This window comes from Passer domesticus, chromosome 3, assembly GCF_036417665.1.
Source record: "Passer domesticus isolate bPasDom1 chromosome 3, bPasDom1.hap1, whole genome shotgun sequence".
NCBI classification, from domain to species: domain Eukaryota; kingdom Metazoa; phylum Chordata; class Aves; order Passeriformes; family Passeridae; genus Passer; species Passer domesticus.
In genome coordinates, this window is record NC_087476.1 from 47,798,360 (window position 1) to 47,819,128 (window position 20,769).

At 40.9% G+C, this 20,769-nt stretch overlaps 2 long non-coding RNA genes across 3 annotated transcripts; both read left to right on the plus strand.

The window, feature by feature from the left end:
* The first annotated feature begins 9,494 nt into the window (after window positions 1-9,494).
* LOC135296531 (uncharacterized) lies at window positions 9,495-13,954 on the plus strand. 2 transcript variants are annotated; one of them, XR_010358617.1, is made up of 3 exons: window positions 9,495-9,634; window positions 10,476-10,725; window positions 12,309-13,954. It is a non-coding gene; the product is annotated as an uncharacterized LOC135296531 (long non-coding RNA). The 2 variants fall into 2 exon arrangements; XR_010358616.1 differs by lacking the exon at window positions 10,476-10,725.
* A 2,049-nt stretch (window positions 13,955-16,003) lies between these two features.
* Window positions 16,004-18,808, plus strand: LOC135298065 (uncharacterized). The gene is made up of 5 exons (XR_010360035.1): window positions 16,004-16,111; window positions 17,766-17,827; window positions 18,162-18,249; window positions 18,395-18,454; window positions 18,694-18,808. It is a non-coding gene; the product is annotated as an uncharacterized LOC135298065 (long non-coding RNA).
* Window positions 18,809-20,769: the final 1,961 nt, after the last annotated feature.

Sequence of the window (20,769 nt, forward strand, 5' to 3'; positions counted from 1 at the left end):
TCTGATCTAGGTGGAGACTGAGATTCCCTGATCTCAGACTCCTATCTGTCTCAGCATTTCAGAACAAACTTGGTTTTCCCCTTTTTTGCTTTTTAAAGTATCAAAATTTCTGATTTATTCACTAAAATAACATGCAGGAATTGACTTAAGGATGTTTGTTATGAGCCCAGTTTCTTCTTAAAACAAGGAAATATGAAGAACAAAGTTAAGGTTGAGAAAATGTCAAAAATAAAGTTACACACGGAAACTTAATTTTAGGTTTTTTAACAAACACAGTTTTCATGGAAACTTTAAGAATTTCATCCTAAACACGAAGGTCTCTTTGTAAAGGTACCTGCCAAAGCCAGCACGTGGGTTTCAGTAGTACCTTCCCCTCCTGTGCCTGTAACCATCAGAGACACGGTTATTTATGAAGTAGATCAGCTAAGAAAAGAGTAATGCAGTGTTCCTCTGAACAAAGCAGAATGAGGTTGATGTTTCTTACATCCCTATAATTCAGGTAACAAAGCAGGAATGAAGGAGAGACAGGACTCTTGTGTGCTTAAAGCACTGAACTGGAGTACCAGGGAAACGTGCTCTTCCACTGCCACTGCCACTGTTTTGCCATACACCTCGGGCAAATGATTAGTCCAATGGTTTCGAAGTGTTCTGTGAGGGGTGCTTTTCAGAATGGATGAATATTTACCACTCTAACCAAACCAAATGGGAACAGTCAGTCCTTTGGTGTTTAAGATTTTTACACAAGAATGAGGAGCAGCAAACCATTTAGAAATTTGGGGTTTAATCTCTCTGCACTGTAGTTCTCCCTATAAGAGGGGGAATAACAGGATTCCTTGACTTCACACATGGATTTGATGTCTAGGGTCCCTTTATAATGCCTTAGAAAGTAAACTACCTGGGAAAGACATTCCAGTGCCCTGCTCCTAGCTGCCCTGTTTAGCCAGGGGCAAACACAGCAAAGGGGGGGAAGGAAGGATGTGAGGGATTTTCGACATATGTTTTTATGTACTACTTATTTTTACAATAGCTGAGAGCCAGCATACTCTTGGGAACTGCTGGCAAGCTTCCATGCCTGACTGAAGAGATTTGAATACCCATTTCACAGAAAAGTCCTTCCTCTGCTCTGCAGTGTATTCATTCTTGCAGAGGGAAGGAGTAGGAAAGGGAGAGTTTAGTATTTCTCTCACTGAGGACATCCCAGTGTCCTTCAAATTATAAAATACTTAGTGGGCCAGAGAATGAACTGCTTTGAGTCTTACTTTTTCTTAGATTTAAGTAGTTGAGTTTAAAAGCTTAATCTTTTTCTAAACACAGGTTTTTGTCAAAGTGTGTTGTAAGCTTTATAAGAACATGAAGAGGGTGTGAAGTCATAGTACTGTTGTAGCAACCTCAGGCTCTGTGGTTTTCTGATTTTTAAGTGGATACTTAGCTACCCTTTTTAGCCTAGCTTTTGTATGTTATTTATCTTTTTAGGATAAAAAAAAAAAGGGCAAGAAACAGTCTGACCATACACATGCAAAAATTGTCATTGTACTGACCTAAGTAAGATCATCAGGTCTGATGCATAAGCTGGTAAGAATTGGGAAAGGAAGCTGACAATACACACATATTCTGAAGCAAGGATGTATATTTTGTCTTTTTCAACTCCATTGGTCTTAGCAGCTGGCGTTCTTGACAAATGCATCCATAACTGAGATGTCATTAAAGATATTCTTAGCGAATGAATCTCTGGCAAACTCATTTTAAACAAGGGTTTAAAAACTAAATTAAGAAAAAGAGAGAGGGGAAAATGAAAGATGTCTACAGAGTATGCAGAAAAAATGACAAGTTGATTTAAAACTGCTTAACCAATTTTCTTCAACTTAAGATTGTTTTCTTGAAGAGGCTATATTGCAAGCCTACACAAAGATTTCTGTCTTGCCATTTTTGACTTAAACAGCTACAGAAGATTTCGATAACAACATATGGAATATATTTTTTTCACATTCATTTAGCTGAAAGAATTTTGTTCAAACTTGTCTGATATAATCCAAGAGTAAAACCAAATATGGAAATCCCAAGTCCCAGAAGAATGTGAGAAATTAATGAGAGCTGCTAAGCTGAAGCTAAAACGAAAGTTGGCACTGAGCTTTACCTAAACAGTCATGAGGAGGGATTTTTAATAGCAGCCATCTTGGGCACTTTGTTAAGGATGGATAAAACACCAAAACCAAACAAATCCACAAAAATCTTCCCTGGTCATTCATGGATCTTTTAAAGGACAGTATCAGCAAGCTTGCTACTTAAATTTGAGATGTTCCACCAGGTCTTTAAAGAAATATCACTTCTACTATATACTTAAGATCCAGTTATTAAAATTACTAGAGAGATTTCTCTGCCCAAATTAAGATGCAGACAAGACCGTATGCTGAATTCAATAGTATGTATTTTTATTTAACAGTAAATGAGATGTAGAAAGTGAGAGAGAAAGAAATAGGAAAAGGGGTCTGTATAGAAATAAGAAAAGGGGTCTAAGGGAGGAAAGAAAGAGAGCGACAAAAAGACAGATTAAGTAGAGAAAAATATCACCACTCCATGGATCCTGACAGCATCCATTTTGTCCTCTTCTTCTGGTCCTCCCTGCTGTCTGGATATCAGCTTTATCAAAGTGATGGTTGTAGTCTAGATCCAGTGAAAGAAGCCCTCAAAGCACAGGGTCCACTCTGTTTATATGCCCAGGTTCAGGTGGGAATGCCCAGGTTCCTCCTTGGTGGTCTATTGTGTGAGTCATTAACCATTAACAGTCCAGTCTCTCACAGATGTAGATATAAAACCCCATTTGTCTTGCAGGAGATGACAATTGGCATATGGTACAAATGAACATCAGCCATAACTTTGAAAACCAGTATTAAGCACGGCTGCAAACATTTTGGTGAAGGATGGCAATTGTATATGGTAACTGTCAGAACAGAAATTGATAAAAGGCATGAACCACTGGTGCATTGAAGTCCATTAAAAACATGGCCTTATGCAATACTAGAGTCTCCTCATCGTTTGTACACAATAAAGGTTTTATTTATAAATGTGCCCTGTATGTTGCATTGCTGGGTTGCCGGTTTCACCATGTCAGTTGTCCAGTCCATGGTGAGAGCAGAGCTTTATCTGTGTGACGCAAACTTTTCCTCTCTACTGGAGAATGTGAGATGGGGATTGCACACTTGCATCAGTCCCAGTGCTTTCAGGAAGGGTTGAGGGGGGATGCAAGTGCCCAGGGTCTGCACCCTCATTTTGTGAAACCATGAGGACAGCATTGTAGGCAGCATCTGTGACAAATGTTCCCCCAGCCTATGGGGACAATCATGAGCAGATAGGCAAGGATGTGAAGACACCAACAGCCACACCAACACTGACATGCACTGCAGGAACTGCTTTCGTGGCTGGAGGAGGTGAGGCTCCAGCTGCCCTGGATGAGTCTTCTCCTGGCCACCACCCCAGCCATGAGTTACAGCACAAGGTTCCCCCAGCTGCACACCAGACCATGCAGCCCTGGGTGGTGGCTGCTCTTGGCCTCTGCTCAGAAAAACCTCCTCGGGGATGCTGAATGCTGCCAGCAGTGTAATGCAGTCTGGCTCCTTGCAGTTGGGGAGCAAAGTCAGCTGGATTTTGGCCAAGCCTTTCATAGGAGCCCAGTAGGGGAGGAAGGGTTCCCTCTGCAGAAACATTCTCTGTGGCTTGCTTGTAATTTGATCTACAGCTGTCAAGACTGAATGTTGCCTATACTTACCAAGTTTCATAAAATAGCATGTATAAGGATGCCCCTTGTTAAGGAACACCCATTAAGTGCATTAAATAATGGAATGAAACACAATTTTTATACAGACAGCATTACACTAAATCCCTAGCATAAAATATTTTGTGTACTAATTGATTTTATCTTGCTGTGCTTTAATCAGCTTTTGCTGTGGTGGCCTGAAATAAACAGCAAGGCCTCAATTTTGCCCACTGTGAAACCCAAATTCTGCATGTTTATTTCACGGGACCCATCAAAATAACTTCAGTGCCAGTACACAGAGCTACTTCATGTGACAGGAGCTGGTTCTTACCTACTGCACTGTGCTGGTAAATACTGACTTAAAAGCAACTAATTATACAATTAATGGACAGACTAGTTGCTCTTCATTAACTTGTTCAGAAAATAAAACACGTTTCCAAGCTCTAAAGGAGTCAGTGAACATGCAGAAAAGTTGATTTATCAGTAAGAGGCAGCCAAAGCCTTCTGTAACCCTTTCAAATAAATATTCCCTTACAAAATTAAATAAGTATATGAACTGCTACAGAATATGTCTGTGCAAAGAAAACCACAAGTCATAAGATAGTTTCTGCTGATTTTTCTCCTTTACCCCTTCAGGTTTTCTCTGTTGTCAGCAATTTTAAATCTTAAAAAAAACCCATAAGATTATAAATGATCCAGAAAACCTCACTAAAGCTTCTAATTTTTACCAAACTGACCGTACAAATTGTCTAGCATGGAAGTAAAACAGCTGCATTGGAAATGTGATGTCATGCTATTGTAAACATTAGGAAGCATCATCACAAACATATTTTAGTCCTCTTTCAACTAAAATTATAATTTCTTCTCCAAAATTTGTGTTCTTTTGTTTATAAAATCAATGAAGCACCTTTTGCAATTAGTTATATGTGTTCAAACCAAAAGGCAAAAGCCGAGTAGAATAGTGTGGTATGTTAGCCTTTCATATGGGAAAAGCTGGCTCTGTCTCCTTGAAATGTTTCCATTTTGACTTTCAAAAACCACCAAATACAATTATTTTAAACAATAAAGCACTTCAGACATATTTCAAGCAGGGAAACCATTAAATTAAAATTCTCAGAATCACAGGTCATTTTTGAAGTGTGGATCATTAAATTTAATTGTCCCTTACAAGAACTGGGCAAATCAAGCTCCTAGGATTAAAAAAAAAAAATCCAGCTGCTGTGCTTGAGGAAGATATAACTGTTCCCATTGCTTATTTTTTTATTGCACAGCAGTATTCCATGTAGTATTTTAGACAACTGTATTAAATATAACACTCTCTGACCATTTTTGAAATAGAGACACTGTCATTTTCTTTCAAAATAATTTAAGCAATGTAGATCTGAGTTAATAGAAAAATTTTTCAGGATCATAACACCTATAATAATTATCTTTCTCAGAACCAGTATTTTATTTCATAAGGGCTTTGCAGCTGACGTGCTCAGCACAACAAAAGGAGTTGGTGAGGGTTTTGGAAGATACTGTGAGCAAAAAGAGCCACTGTCAGCAACCCATCAGGTGAGCAACCCCTGGCTACTGCAGGGCTTGTCTCCCCCTCACGGTGGGGTCTGCCCAGCTGCTCACTGGATTGCTGTTCCAGCAAGAGTATCACATCTCCACGAGTGAGCTTTTGTCACAAATTCATAGAGCATCTTAGACTGCCACACACAAGACTCCTTGCACAGTATTTGGGTTGCCCTAGGAAAAACAGCTGCCCACAGCTTGTTAGATCGTTCTTTAGAAAGGCTCTGCCTCTTTGTTTTTGTAGTAGGTTAGCAGTCCCATGCTCAATCCTGTAGGATTATATGCCTACTACCCTGACTTTTTTAACACCCACATGTCTCATAGGGCTGGAGAGAAAAAAGAAGGATTGCAAAGTTTCCCTGTTATCCACAGAGAAGGGGATAAAACCATTTTGCAATGCTTAGTGCCTGACCCCTCTGAGTAGGGTCAGTGGTGTGGTGAAAAAGCCTTTGCTGTACTAAAGAACAGGGCAGACCCCACCTCCCGGGCACTTGGGGTTAGCACCGCTCCTGGGACCGCCAGATCTGAGGTGATCAGCCTGGGGCTGAGCATTTCAAAAAGCAAAAGGCCTCTGCATGTCCCAGTGTCAAGGTGAGCTTTAGCCCTGAAGAACAGAGTGCTGCTTTCTGACCCAGCAGGGCTGCACTGTGTGCTCAAATGCCCTTCCTCCCTCCCAGGTGATCAACCTTCTTAATTCGGCCCCTCGGCATGGGTGACAGAGGCTGGGGGGTTAAAAGAGGTGAGCATGAGTGGATTATATTGGATGATCCATTCTTAGCCCACAGGAAAAACAGCTAGTTGACTCCCACTCCTACCACATCTCAATGCCTCCTCAAAGACCACCCTTCACCCATGAGTTATTTGATCTCAGAGACAAGTTCCACATTCTCAGCTTTTATCCTTCCTTTGACCTCTCCTAGGTCAGTTCTTGGAAGCAGCTCCTCTCCACCCAGTTTGTAAGCCCACCCCAATGTTTATAGCAAGCAACCATGTTCTGGAGGCAGGGCATGAAAGGGTGGTGTCTTCAATCTGCACGGGATAAAAGGGAGGGATAGAGCTAAGGGCCTTCCCAAACAGCAGTTAGTCCTGAGGAGACACACTGTGAAACGCAAAAATACTCTATTGTTGTCAAGTGCAAACAAATTTTATTGGCCTCACACAGAGAGGCTGCTGGCAAGGAGTAAGCTCTGAAAGCTAGTCCATGCTTCATAGCCTTTCAGGGACTCTCTTCCCCACTGGGACACTAAAAGAAGAGAAAATATGTATGCACAAGCCAGGCTTTCTAACTAGTCTCAGACTACATTGCTATGTTCACAACCAGGAAATATTTCCAGATAGGCCACCCTTGTTAACTGGGGCCATTTGGATACCCTTAGAGTCCATTCAGATGAAATGCATGTGGAGGTCCTTCTCAGGCCATGGCATAGTTGGGTTACTCAGAGAAAAGCAAACATAACGCAAACAGGCTATGTTCTGGCCTGGCCCATGAAAACACCTGGAAGACAGCAAGGCCCCCATCCTTCTAAGGACCACACATCCTTAGAAACAGAGTAAACAAAGGCAAGTGCCAATTCCAAGCCCTTCCCACCATGCAGTTCTGAGGCACAAACCCAGACAATAGGCTGTCTGTCCATGCACTCATTAAAAAGCATCTGTTATTTCAGGCTATAAAAACACAGACAGGGCACTCTGCTCCTGGAGATGAAAGCAGGCAGAACCCAGGAAGAGAAGAACTTTATATCGCACAGTGACCCTCTAGCACCCTTCTTCTGACCTCCACACCCGTGATCTCCTTTGTTCCTCAGGGCTACTGGTTCATCTGCTTCGAAGGAGGAGCACTCACTGCCAGCATTCAGGAGGCTGCAGCCTCTCCCATCAGTGCCTGCAGCACTACAGACACTCCCACCACTTGCCAGCTGCAAAGGGGACATGCTGGGAATCTCTGGCAGGGTAAGCCATCCTTGTAGCAAAGCTATGGCACTCAAAATACCTCTCTTACCACCCCAATCCTTCCTCCCTAGATACCGAGGGGGTCACAATATTCCCACTTAACCCAACCTTCCAAGCGGCCTGGAGACACATGTAAATTGTAGACACATGTAACACCTACAAGAGCTCTGCAGGCAGCATGTGAGTTGCTCAGTGTGAAAAAAAGTGAACGAGGCAAGGTCTGAGCTGCTCCTACCTTTGCTCTGTTCATTCACCTGAAATGGGAATAGCTAGAAAGGATAGCACAGAAATGTTTTTGAGGGATAGCATAAAGACAGCTTGTCTGTCTCTTCATATTGTGTGACCTAGAAAGGAAAGAGAAGTGAATCCTTTCTTTGGCTGTTGCAATTATACAGCTTGAAGCAGTCAGGCTGTCTACCTTCCTGCAGGAGATGTGACAGCTCCCAGCGCCAGAAAGCTGCATTCCTCTACTTTGAAGAACAGATTTATAATCCATGAGCTGCAAAATCTAAAGGGAGTCATAAAGGTTTTCTCAAATAATAATAAAAAAGAAACAACTGCTACAGCCTCAATTATGGAGTCTTTGGATCTGTTTTTAGTATTTTCACATAAAAAAAAGCATCAGCTGAACCAGAAAAAGATGACATGGGCCAGATGTTACCATGTATTATAGAAGATTTCTGTCACTGCCCAGCATCAGGCTGTGATGGGCTTCAGCAGATGCATCCTTTGGTCAGGGAGGATTCCTCTTGCTTCTTCCGCACCACACCCTCAACAGAGCCAATGTGGCAAAGGCAGGCCAGAGCTGCAGCCAGCCACTTCAAAGCAGCCAGCCTCACTCAGAACTTGCCTCCGGTGGCCCAAAACAAGGAGGAGCCCAAAGACATCCGTTTTACCTTTCTTCCTTAACTGCTCCATTTTGTACAAGTCACATTAATGGGCCTCTTTGAGTTCAGCCTACAGGCAGAAAAAAACCTCCAATGATTTTATGAGAAGATGACTCTGACTGTTTTCAATGCTCCGTTTTTCTTCATACAAATAATGGAATTGCAGATTTAATTTTTTCCTTCCAAAACAGTGTTGAAAATTCATCAGGCAGTCTCAAAATCTTCTCTCAGTCTGTTTTCCTTGTAAGGGCAAAAGGCTTTTAAAAAATGGGAGCTGAAATGTAAGAACTGGAAACATGCTGGCTGAAACTAGCATCTCATTATTAGAGTCTATTTGCAGTGTGAGGGCCTCCCAAAGCTCATTTCTTTAAGTATTTAGCCTACCTTTTAAATTAATGACATGACAGACTTTAAGCTTGGCCTTTTCTTAATGACCAGGCAAGAGCTTTATATCTTGATTTTCCTAACAAAAAGATGACTGTAGGGAAGTTCTTCCAGCCTCATCATATGCTTGATGTACAAAGTAAGCATTGCTCTTTCCCCTGCTCCACTATTCCATGGGATCAAGCTCCTCCTTGTTCCCTGAAGATTTCTCTCCCCCTTCTCCCCAGAACTTGCATGGAGAGAATGGACAATGAGAAAGGACAGGTCCTTCCAGATGCTTGGCTCCCTCCTGTTCCTTTCTTAAAGCACGTGAAATACACAAGATTCCAATAGCTTCACCATCTGCCTGACTGCCCACAGCCAGGAATGAGAACTGCAGTAACCCAGTCACTTAGTCCCTGTCAGGCACTGCTGTGCTGATAGCCAGAATATTCCACACAAAACCACATGTGCTTTCTCCAAGCAGCACATACAGAGTCCACAGAGACACCTCATACATACTTCTTGTCTGAATCCTGCATGTCAGGAACACTGTTATTCCTAACTGTGATTTGTCCAGGAAAATTGGATAGAAATATTCATAAATCTCAATAATAAACTAGGCATCTTAAATTGTGCTGAAACAAAGTTTCCTTCTTTTTTTTCTTTTTTTTTTTCCTGGAAATACTGTAGTTCTACTACAGATTCCTTATCAAGAGCTCAATAAAAAGAAGAAAAAGGACCATATATTTCTGTTTTCTGATTTCCCAGCTTGTTAACTGTTTTTATTATAATTTTCTTTTTATTATTTTTATTAGTTTAGACAATTTTGCTTAACCTGAAAACTAGTCCCAGCAACAGGCTATCACAGGACTACCTCCATTGCAGCTGGTTTTAGGTACTCATTTGGTTGGAGAAGGGGAAAGTAATTAAGTCTTTAAGTATTTATTCCCAGCTGCTATCCTGTCTTTGTCATTTAAACTAAGAGGAAACAGCCACAAATTAAATCTGCCTTTCCAGAGGAAGAAGACTAGACTTTCATGACAACTGCTTGCAGTCATCATAAGAAAACCTAAAAAATAATGTACCAGCTGGGTGTTCATCTATAATATAAGGACTGGTAAGCCTGTCATACAGTGGGGATAAAGCGTGTGTGTGGTCCCTGGGCAAGCCTTCTTAAACAGCGATGTGTCTGAGAAAGATTTGAAAGATGAAATGTAATATCCTAAAATTTGTATGGCTATGGAAGAAAATATACATGTAGCTGCCTTGTAGAGATTTTCCATCCTCAAGGGGACCTAGAAATGGTTTTTGGGCATTTCTACAGAGCCTACTGTTGCATGCAGGTATGACACAACCTCTCTCTTGCCTGTTCCCTCCCTGGTAGTTGGAAGTGGTCTCTTTTCCCCATGGTGGAGTGTTTGCTGGGCTGGTTTCCTGTTGGTAGCTTTATGAATGCAGCATGTTGGCTGGCCTGTCTGTCTGCAATGGTGGCTTGAGGCTGTCCTTCGTGTGTGTCCCCTGCAGCTGTTAAACTGATGGCTTTAACATAATGCTGAACAAAGGAGAGGAGAGGCCTCCAAAGTATTTGTTGTGCAATCCTACTATGATGGAAATGAGGTTCTCTCGTTTCTCCTGCCCAGAACCTCAAGAGGGAATGAATCCTGTCTTTGCAGCTGTTCTGTGTGTAAGGAAAGCCTGTCTCTCCTTATGAACAGTCCACTCTTCCTTCATCCACCAACCTGATTTTCTGCCTTTTGTAACACTTCATTGCTGAGGATGTCTCTCAGGGGGCAGTGCTCAGGAACATCTTAATGCTTTTATGTCAGTTACTGTGCCTCACCTCTCAGGCGAGCCCTGCACAGGACCAAACAAATACAAGAATACAAGGAAAAACATAATAGAGACTCTCACATATTCAGGCAGCTTTACCTGCACATAATCTCTTCTCCTCCCTCCAGATATTATTTTCATCCTTGCATGTACCTCTGCTGTGAGTTTCTTCCTGCTGAAATAGATCCTCTCAAACTTGGAATCTTAAGGGATAAATTTGCTGATATTTGCGGAAGTCATGAGGCTGAAACTGGTGCTGGGTTGGCTCCATGCTGCCAAGCCACTGCATTCCCCACCCAGCAGCCAGAAGAGCTCCAACCCTGCATCCCAGGGAAGATTACTGCCCTCTCCATTCCATTGGGAGTATAATACTGTTTGGTATGTAGCCATAAAGGAGAACCTGAGCCCTAAGAGCATGAGAGGGACTGAACTATTCCCTTCACACTTAACCTCAGCTGTGTTATCTAATTACTATTTCACTCACATAATGCTGTTTATTAGACTGGGGCTAAGTAGATACAACTAAAATCAAAATTTGGCTCTTATTAAATTCTTTCCGCAGTCAAGAGAGATAGTTTGTGGTCCCAGAAGATTGAGAAGGGATGATCATAGAAACAAAAGAGTAAAGCTGGGTCATAAAATAGCCTAAAAAAAGGTCTATAGTTTTTCTTGGGTCATTCAAGGACAGGAAGATGATGTGCATAAGGAAAATGGATAGAGGCCTAGATAAAAGAAAGAGGGAATTTAGTCCAACCTGCATCTCAAACTTGTTGTCCTGGGAACCATTTTCATTGCAAATGTATCTAGTCTAAACCTATATGTTTTTGATGGAAATGTTTGCACGACTTACTATGACAAAATCCTGTGTGTAACTCTGCAAATGAGGTCTCCAGGTAGGCTAAATTTTTTTCTCTGTTGCCTCTTTAACCTCATTACTTCTGTCCTGTTCTCATTAATTAATGATAGGAATTTGATTGTAGCCTGTTTTTTTTCAACAATCATGTTCGCTCCTGCTTCACCCATTAAAGTAAACCTTCATTAAGAGGCAATTAAGGTTGCTCAAGCAATATGCCACCATAACTGAAAGGAGGGACCTCTTCAGATCACCCTGTCCCCATAGGTGTTGGCTTGTTTTCTCTGGAGCACCTCATCTGCATCCACTGCTCAGACCTTGGAGGCTTTCTGCAAGACCTTTCAAACCTCAGCAAATGTCATTGTCTGTAATGACAAACTGGTGAAGTTTTGGATAGAAATAGCTTCCAGTTTCACTGAATAGCTACTGCTAAAGCCTGTCTTGCTGGCAACAGGGGTCTGCCATTGCTAGTGGACCCGTGTGGCTGTGCTGATTAGTGCCACAAAAATCCCATGAGATTAAGAGGAATAGAGGAACAACTTGTACAATGTATTTGTGCATTGGGGTGTCAATCTCCATGTAGCACTCTGACTGCTTCAGGCTGAAAGAGAAATGAGCTCACTGCTTTCAATACTGAGGTGGTCAATGCCTCCTCCAGCAATAGTTTTGTAGAATGTTTGTACATTTAAAATTTACCTTGCCTCTGGCTATTTAGCAAATTCCATGGTGGAAACAAGAAGTCCATGAAAAAGAATTTTACAGGAAAAACTCTACATATATTAGTCAGGTCTTTTTATTTCATATATTTAAGAGATTTATTACTTCTGGGAACATTTGGTGCCTACAGAAAGTTGTATTTCACAAGATATCTACCCCAGCCTAATTTATCTGGGTAATTAATTTTGGGGGGCTATAGTGCCCCTCAGGGAGCCTATGCTTTTGCTGTTGGGCACACAGCAAAATAATATCTTGTCTTCAGCTTTGGACTAAGGTGCCTAAAGAACAACCTTCCACAGAATAGAAGTAATAAAGTCCTGTTCTGGAGCTGCTGCTAAAGATGACCAAGTTTAAGACATAGTCCTGATTCCTGGTTCCACTTGTTTTACAGGTCTGCATCCCAGTCTCAGACTTGTTTTTGTGGATCTGATTCTCTGAACTCTGAAGGACCATATCCAGATATCTGAAATTCCACCTAAAGCCATATTTTCTCATAGCAGTGTTAAGCTCTCAGAGGCCTCTTGTTGGCAAGATACTGCGAGCTCAGGTCAAGACTGGAATTGAGGTCCCTGAGTGAGGCTCTGATGGCTCTCTGTATGAGGTTCTTACTACCTTAAGAGAAGGGAGGGGAGCCTAGAAGTTAAGGCACTACATCACCCCTGTCAATATGTTACCTTCTTTTTTGCCAGATGTTTAATAAAATAGTCTGTGGAATGATATCCTCATAGATCAGTTTTAAAATTAAATGAAAATCTCGTGTTCTAAAGAAGAAAAATGCTGATCTATTAACTACTACTGCAGAAATAAGAACCACACAATGTTATAGCTAGGGCATATATATATGAGACTCTGTATCAGAAGAATTCTAGATTCAGCAAAAAAAACCCCAAAAATAGATATTGCTGGAAACACTCTGAGCATTCCCAAAGAAAAATGCTTTCAAAACTATACTTTATCTAAATCCTGTCAGTCAGAGAAGAATAATTTTCAAGGTAGGGTAAAATTACTGATCTGCACAAGCTGTTTCTGATTCCTTTTTTTCCCCAGAGAAGCACAGGTAAATACACAATTACAGGTACTCTTCCATGCTGAAAGTTCAGTGTTAGATTGTTGGTGGAGAAAGTGGGGTAAAAACCAAACAGACTTTAGCAAAACTCACATGGTGAAACTAGAGTCAACTGAAATACTTCCAGTCTCTGCAGACATTTTCCTTCTGGAGCACTATTGTTACAAGCAGTATATTTTAATTTACCAAAAGGCAGATTGTTTGCCTTTCCCTTTTAAAAATATGCTCAGATTTTGTCTCTTCCATTTGCAATTCCTAGTTGCATATTTTGCTGTGTTCTTTTTTAGCTGCTACTTTATTGCTAAGCCTAAAAGACTAAAAATTATCAACCACAAGATAAAATTGTGTTAGTATCAATCAGGTCACCCTGTCTATTTAAAACAGACCAAATGTGCTGTAAGGGACATCTCTGCCACTCTGATAGTCAGAAGCTTCTGTAAACAAAATTATTTTTGCTATAAGTATCAAAACATTAATTCAGGAAAGCTGGAACTGAATAAGTGGAGTTAACCTGTATTTGCCCTCCTCTTTACACATACATATATTTACAGAAAGTTTCTGTCTCTTCTGGTTGTGAAGATAACCTTTCAAGTATAAACTGAGAGGAATGCTGGCTTGAGTCTGGAGCCAAACACATGGAAACAATAACACTAGACATAAGCTGCCTTCATTCATCTCAGTGGGATTCTAGCAATGAAGTCTCCTTGTGACAATGTAAAAGCCAGACCTGTTAACTCTTTCGGTGCTAGATTTTGGTAGTGGAAAGTTTAATGTAGCTGATGCATCCATCACAGCCTAATTGTATTTTCCTTTGAAAGGATATGCAATGTAATATGACATTTGGAATATGTACATAGCCCATCTTTATTTTTGTCTTGTCCAAACTGTATTTTGACTGTTTTTATAGCTGATGTTCTGCATATCAGATTCTGCTCTGTACTAAATGGTAAATAAAATCCTTTCTTGAATAAGTTTTCTTTTTCCAGAAATGTTTTCCCCCCAAGGTTTTATTTTTGTTTTCTTTTTCCCCTTCTCTCTCACCCAAAAGGCAGTTGTGGCTGAGCAATCCAAAGACTAAACTTAAGCCATCTTAAAAGCATGTGGATGGATCATCTGTCCAAATGTCTGTCTGCCCCCTGTTTTTATGCAGAAAGCAGTGTGTCAGTTCCTACAGAGAGTGAACATGGCATACTCATTCTATCAGCAACCAGCCTTGGTCAAAGGAAGACTTATGGGATTCACTAACAGGATCTCCAGGATCTGATATCAGTCTGCCTTAAACCTCTGCTGACTAGAGCCTTTGGCTACAGTTACCAAGCTGGGAAAAGTGAAGTGTGACAAACCTCAAGGCTGAGCAGGAAGCTCCTATGTTAGAAGAGAAATGTAGGTCAATGTGCTTTGCAAAAGAAAACCTCTGTTTTCAATTAAGTGCATCATAAGAAGCAACTGTCAATTGTCCCATCTCTGCTTTTCCCAAGCAGGCATTTGCTCTTTTCCTCTGCCTGCCACAACTGGAAGTAAGGGCCATGGTAGGAATCAGTAGTGGTTCTTCTTATCACCTTGCTCCAGTTTGTATTGTGATTGACAGGAAAGAAATGTATTTACTAATATTATCATTTAATGTTATTTACTCTCTTTTGCTATCTCTGTCCTCCTTCCTCTGTCCCCTGCTAGAGAAACAAAGTTAAAAGAGACTCTGATAGCATCACTCCAAGGACTGGGCTGGGTAATAACATCAGGGTGATACAAGAACTTGGAGTAGTTAATGTTACAGCAGCCTAAAAAAAAAAAAAAAAAGAAAAAAAAAGCTAAACTATACTGACTCCTCAATAGTGAAGAATCAATCCTGTATGGTGTTTTGCAGTTTGTTCCTAAGAAAGCCTTAATAAAGCTATTTGTTCCAGTTGCATAAAGTGTTCCATTCAACTCAGTCCCACTGGAAAATGAGGAGAGGTTCGGGTTTTTTATTTCAGTGGATTTGTGATCAAGCTTATAATTGAGAAAAAAAAGACTATATGAAAGTTGTCTGAGCAAAAGTATTGACTTTAGCTAAACCCCATGAAGCTGAACAAGTTGTAGTAATAGTAAGAAAATTTGAAGTTTCTTAGTTTTATCAGAGACATCTGTTGCACTAGGTCTTGTTTCCAAAATCTGTGAGTGAGTTTTTTAGAAATTTTTATTCAGGAAAACTGCATTTTCTCCTCATCAAACTGTTTAACATAATTTCTAAATTATTATACATAAATGTTGTGGCATTCTCTTTCTCCAGCTGCAAGCCGCTGTATTTTAGAAAGTGTTTAGGTCTGTAGCAAGCATTTATAGAAGAAGTTTACTTTCTTAGAAGTATCACTTATCTAATTGTTTTTCCAAGCATGAAACATAATCGTGATCGTTGTTTAGTTCTGGGTTTGTGTTTTTGTGAAGGCTGCTGTTGGTGGGCCTGAAGGAGGTTCTTTGCTGTGGGAGATTTAGAAGACTTCCCCTTCTCTTCTTTTGGCTTTTAGTCTTGGTACATTACCTGCTGAAGGTACACCCCTGAATCCAATTTAACATGCTGCTTTAAAAAGTGAAAAGTCTGGATGATTGGGGAAGACCAGGGAGGTTGAAATGGGGTGTGATGCCTTCCTACACTCAGGCTAGTAAAATCCTAACCCTCCAGCAAGTCACTCAGAACTCTTAACTAGATGAGGGCTCTTCAGTACCTTATGTGAAATATGTAAGATGTGCTCAGCCTAACTCTCAGGGGAAATATGTTTCTCTGAGAAACACACTCTCCTTCTCACTCTCTCACTCAAGACAGATGGGCAGCTCTCTGGGATGGGGGGATGGAAGGCTTTACTTCCAGCTGTGGTTTCTGTTTGGGAATCCAGTGGGTGGGTCATCCTGCTCTTGGGCTGCTGGGGGGCTGGTTGCTCACATGCAAACCTACACAGAGGAACAGCACCTTTATGAAATAGGCTGAAGCACCTCAAGGTAACTAGTGTTGAGCACAGCCTGTTGGAAGCAGAACACAGGTATACTGATGCACAATATGGACTTAGATCTGTCGTTTTCTTTCAAATACTCCTCGATGGAGAACAGAAATTGTAATTTCACAAACATTAAAACCACATTGTTCATTCAGATAGGTAAATTCAGGCACAAATATCGATCCTAGTGGCACGGACTTATTAGCTTTACACCATGTATAAAAACAGTTTCTTACATTTGCAAGTAATATTGAATCCCCTGTGTTCCAGTACGACTACTATAATTATTACTATACACCTGGGTAGAATGCCAGTGCTGACACTTTTGGGGAGGTTCAGGTCTGTTAAGCTGTCAATCAGTAAGTGATTGTCTCATGAATCCTGGGTGCTGCTGAAAAGAGCCACATCAATGAATTTATTCCATTTCAATTTTCCTTTGTTTTGTACTTTCTCTCTCAAATCTTTTAATGGGCTTATAGGAAGTTAAACTATAAACTTGTCCATTTAAAAGGCCTATTATAGCAATGCAGTCCTGGCTGAAATAACCATTTTCAGTTTGATTGTGCTAAGAGAGCAGTATATGTGTACACACACATACGTAAATGGATGACTAAAATCTTATGCATAATACTGGTTTTACTATTGCTGTGATGGGAACAACAAAAAACTCCAACATCCCTCTAGACCATTAAACGAGGAGAATGCAACAATGTGGTGTTTTCCTTCCCTATCTCCACCCTTGCTTGCAAATGTGATTTGTCCTCAGCAGTGAAACACCACTTTCTGTCCAGGTGGAAGAAATTTAAAGCTCTGGAAGTTTCAGGGTTGTTTTCTTTCAGAAGGATGAACATCTGAGTGAAGTACCTTACCTTCCAATATAACTAGGTTTGGCTAAATTAATTTATTCTTCGCTCTCCAGCTTAGCTGCTTGGGTTTCTGTCCTTTTTCCAGCATTGACATCAGTATTTTTACCCTGAAACCCAAGCTCTTGTGGTTGAATGATCATTACTCTTTTGTTTGTATATACATTAATTTGTGATTCTCTTGAGCATTTTTTCATGCTCATAATTTTGGTCTCTCTCACTATGAGGCATTCAACTAATGCATTGCAAAGAAACAGAATTACCTCAGAATAAAAGAACTGGGGTTTACCAATCCCCCAGGTCACTAGATGCTCCCTTAGCAAAACTGAATTAAACAAAATTGTATTTCATAGGGTCAATATTTATTAGCTCAAGGCCTGGTCATTACACAGTATAGGAACAGCCATTCATTCTTATGGCTTTGGGCAGACAAGAGGATTTTGTTAACTGAACCACTTTGGAAAAGGATATGTTGACTGTGTTTCTGTAAATTTTCTTCACTGCAGTATCTGTGCCCTGGTCTTGCCCACCTGGTGAACCTGATTATTTCACGTCAAAGCTGGCCAACAGCACAGAGCAGTTCCTGGGGCTGCTGTGCACGTGTGTGGTGATGCACAAGCAGGAAGTGCTCTGATGCAGGGCATGGTGATAGTCCTGGAACAGCCTTGGGAACACTTGGGTCCTACCATGAGAATGCTTTATGCATTGAGGTTGGAGGCAATGCTTGTGGAATTTTTTTCTCCTGTAGGTACAGCACTAGAGGAAATTGGGAGAACACAAAAGTTATAGAGGCAGGTTGTTTGCTTTCAACCCATTTATGGTTTGCTTCTCTGAGCTGCTCTGCTAAACACTGATTTTGCCAGTGTGGTCAAACCACCTTGAAACACTGCTGTAAAAGTCAAAAGCTCTGTTGCATGTTTAAAAACTAACCTCCCTGTCCCTGCACTCAGGTTATGGCATTGCTGCACTAAGGAAGACAGCAGGAGCAGGACTGAGGCCAGTGTGCTCTGAGGTACCCTGGCTACCTGGTTGACAGCCCAAAAGCTGCCCACAACTGGGCTGCCTGTGTGTGTCTGAGAACACCTGGAAGCACCTGGCAGGCTGCAAGGGGGTTTTGACACAAGGAGTCCCACCAGTGCCAGGGATGACTTCAGCTGTGCATGGGACCTGGCTTACCCAGGCAGAATCCTTGGGGTGAAAGAAAAATGTACTTCTATTTTTGTTTTGTTTTAGTTAGAGAGCACTTTGGAAAGCGGACACTGATTTAGTCACCCTGAGTTGTCTCTTTGAGCTCCTGGCACTCTGCTGGGGACAAGCACATTCAGTGAATGCATGTTGCTTTGCAGAAGGAATTGCTGCCCACCAGGGCATGTTGGGGGGACACCTGAGGGAAAAGAGTGGTTCTGGAACTTTCTGCAGACACTACTGCCACAGGTAATATTGCCTTCCTCATGAAATTAAATGCAGACAGATATAAAAATGGAGTGCAATATATTAACTGCAGTTTTTCATAGCAAAAAGGCACTTCCAAGCCTCTTGTGCTAATGATGAATTATGAATGAGTGTCTCCAATTTACAGGGCAGGCTTTGGCTGTGTGGATATGGCTGGGATTAATGAAAATGCATTGGCACTCCTGAGGTTGGTCAGCTGCAATACACAGATCCTGGGGCTCAAAAGTAGCTGGGCTTTGATCCAGAAGCTTATATCTGTCTCCCTGTGAAAAACAGAATGAGGACTCTCTAATGGAGGAGACTTTAGTCTGCCTCAGACTTCTTTATTTTCAGCTAAATCAGAGGCACACACAGTTTGAAATGCCAAAGTAAGTAAAACTTCATAGTTACTGCTATCTTTAAAATTCTCTTCTCATATCTTTGCAGAGATAGGGAAGATTTCCTGTCACCTCCATGCAGACAGCTTTTATGTAGGGAAAAAAGTTAAAGAAGCAGTAAAAATAATCCTCTGTTGGGATCTGCATACAACAGAGTTTGTGACTACATTTGTGACTACATTAAACATTTTTTTTCTGTTTACGTAAGTAAAAGAAGAACTGTGACAAGCTCTTTAAAGCATGAATATTGTATGCTCCTGGGATGCTGTAAAGACCTATTGAAGTTGTAAGCTTTTCTCCAAGCTCAGTATTATTCCATAAAGACTGAGGATGGCATTCTTGTTCCTGAGGGGAGAACCTGTGATAATCTATTACATTTTCTCATTTTGAAAGGAAAATAGTGAATCAATTCTGTTACGTCTTTGGATTAGTTTGAAAGCTGGTCAATGGTAATGGCTCTTTCCTTGCAGTTATGTGCCCTAGGACACTGTAATTTCAAATAATAGGCAGTGGACTTCAAAGCTGTTCTTCTAGGTTTTAGTCTGTATAAGAAGTGGATTTTGTTTATTAAATTTAATACCAATAAATCAGTAGCTCCACATCCAGTATCATATGTCACCCTTGGTTTATGCTTAAAGATCTCTATACATTATTTGATCACCGCCTCTATGAGGTGTGAAAGTCTGCTTTTGAATTCAACACGTGTGCATTAAATATTCAGCCTTGTCAATGCACATGGCTCACCTTTGCAGTCCCTGTTTAGCAGATGAGACAACCACAGTCCATGTGGCCGCAGGCATAGGTAAACTCAAGAGCTCAGTGAGAGCCTGGTGGCTTCAGAAGTCACCAGGACAGCTTGGATTTCAACCTTACCCCCAAATAAACCCTACTGTGTTTAGTAGATTAGCATAAAAGGGAGGAAATAAACATATTCCAGCTCTAATGAGAGAGCTGAGATCAACATCCACCATGCCCAATTTAAAAGTTTGAAGTATCTAAATATTGGCATGATAATGGCAAGTTGCTACTTGTTTCTCACTCCTTTTTTTGAGGAATAATTTTATTCTGAGCATCCCTAGAAACTGCAATCTAAATAGGGTAATGACATTTCCAAGGTATAGGTTTATGGTTATCATTAAGCTTCTCAGCAGTGTTGAATGCTGGGCAATTCTGCCTCAGCAGAAATGGGGTAGTTAGGATTTTTTTCCCCCTGGAATAAATTTAGGAATTGAGACTTAAACTATTTATATACAATTAAGCAGAATGGTAATTTTTGCAAATGCTCATCTCAGCTTCCCGTCTTACAGAAATACGTGCAGCAGTTTAATGCATGAGGACTCAGAAGTGTTCCCTGCTCAGCCTCAGAAATGAGGCTACTCATGTCTCAGTAATTAGCTGTATTCCTGCAGAACACACTGTCAGGTGTTCAGGATCACTGTGCCAGACTGTCCTGAGGGAAGGAGACAAAACATAAGGGAATAGAGATAGAAATGTCCACGCTGCCAAACTTTTCATCTTTTAAAATATGTTGAGTTTCAGGACATTCACCCATCATAGATGCCTGAGTTAACAGACCTGCAACCCTACACATTCAGGGGTTAAATCCTCAGAACAGATTGCTAAAGCTTGTTTTTCATTTGGCCTTAATTATGCAGGAAGGTCAATGTAATCATAGTTATTATTTACACATCTCTTGGCGTCTGCTCAAATCCATCTTTTTTGCTACTTCCTGGAAGAAGTTAAAGTATTTTCATTTCTTGGTAGAGTGATGTTGTGTTAGTACATTTAGTAAGAATGGATGTTCAGGCTGCTGCCAGTACTGTTTTAGATGCATGTATTACTGAAGCATCCCTTACTGTAAGGGATTTACCCTCCCATCCCAAAAATGGGTAGGCTACTTCCAGAAGTACCACACTACTATTACACTCCTATGAAAAGCATGATAATGAACCAAATACTCTTTTGCAGTTACTGTTTTCCAGCCTCTAAGAGGAGGATGAGATTTACATTTGACCTCTTCCCCTTTCTTTGGCTAGAAAAACGGCATGATGTATTTCAGCTTTATAAACCCCAAAGTCCCATTGCACTAAGAAATATTAAATCCATCCAATAAATTATCATTAGG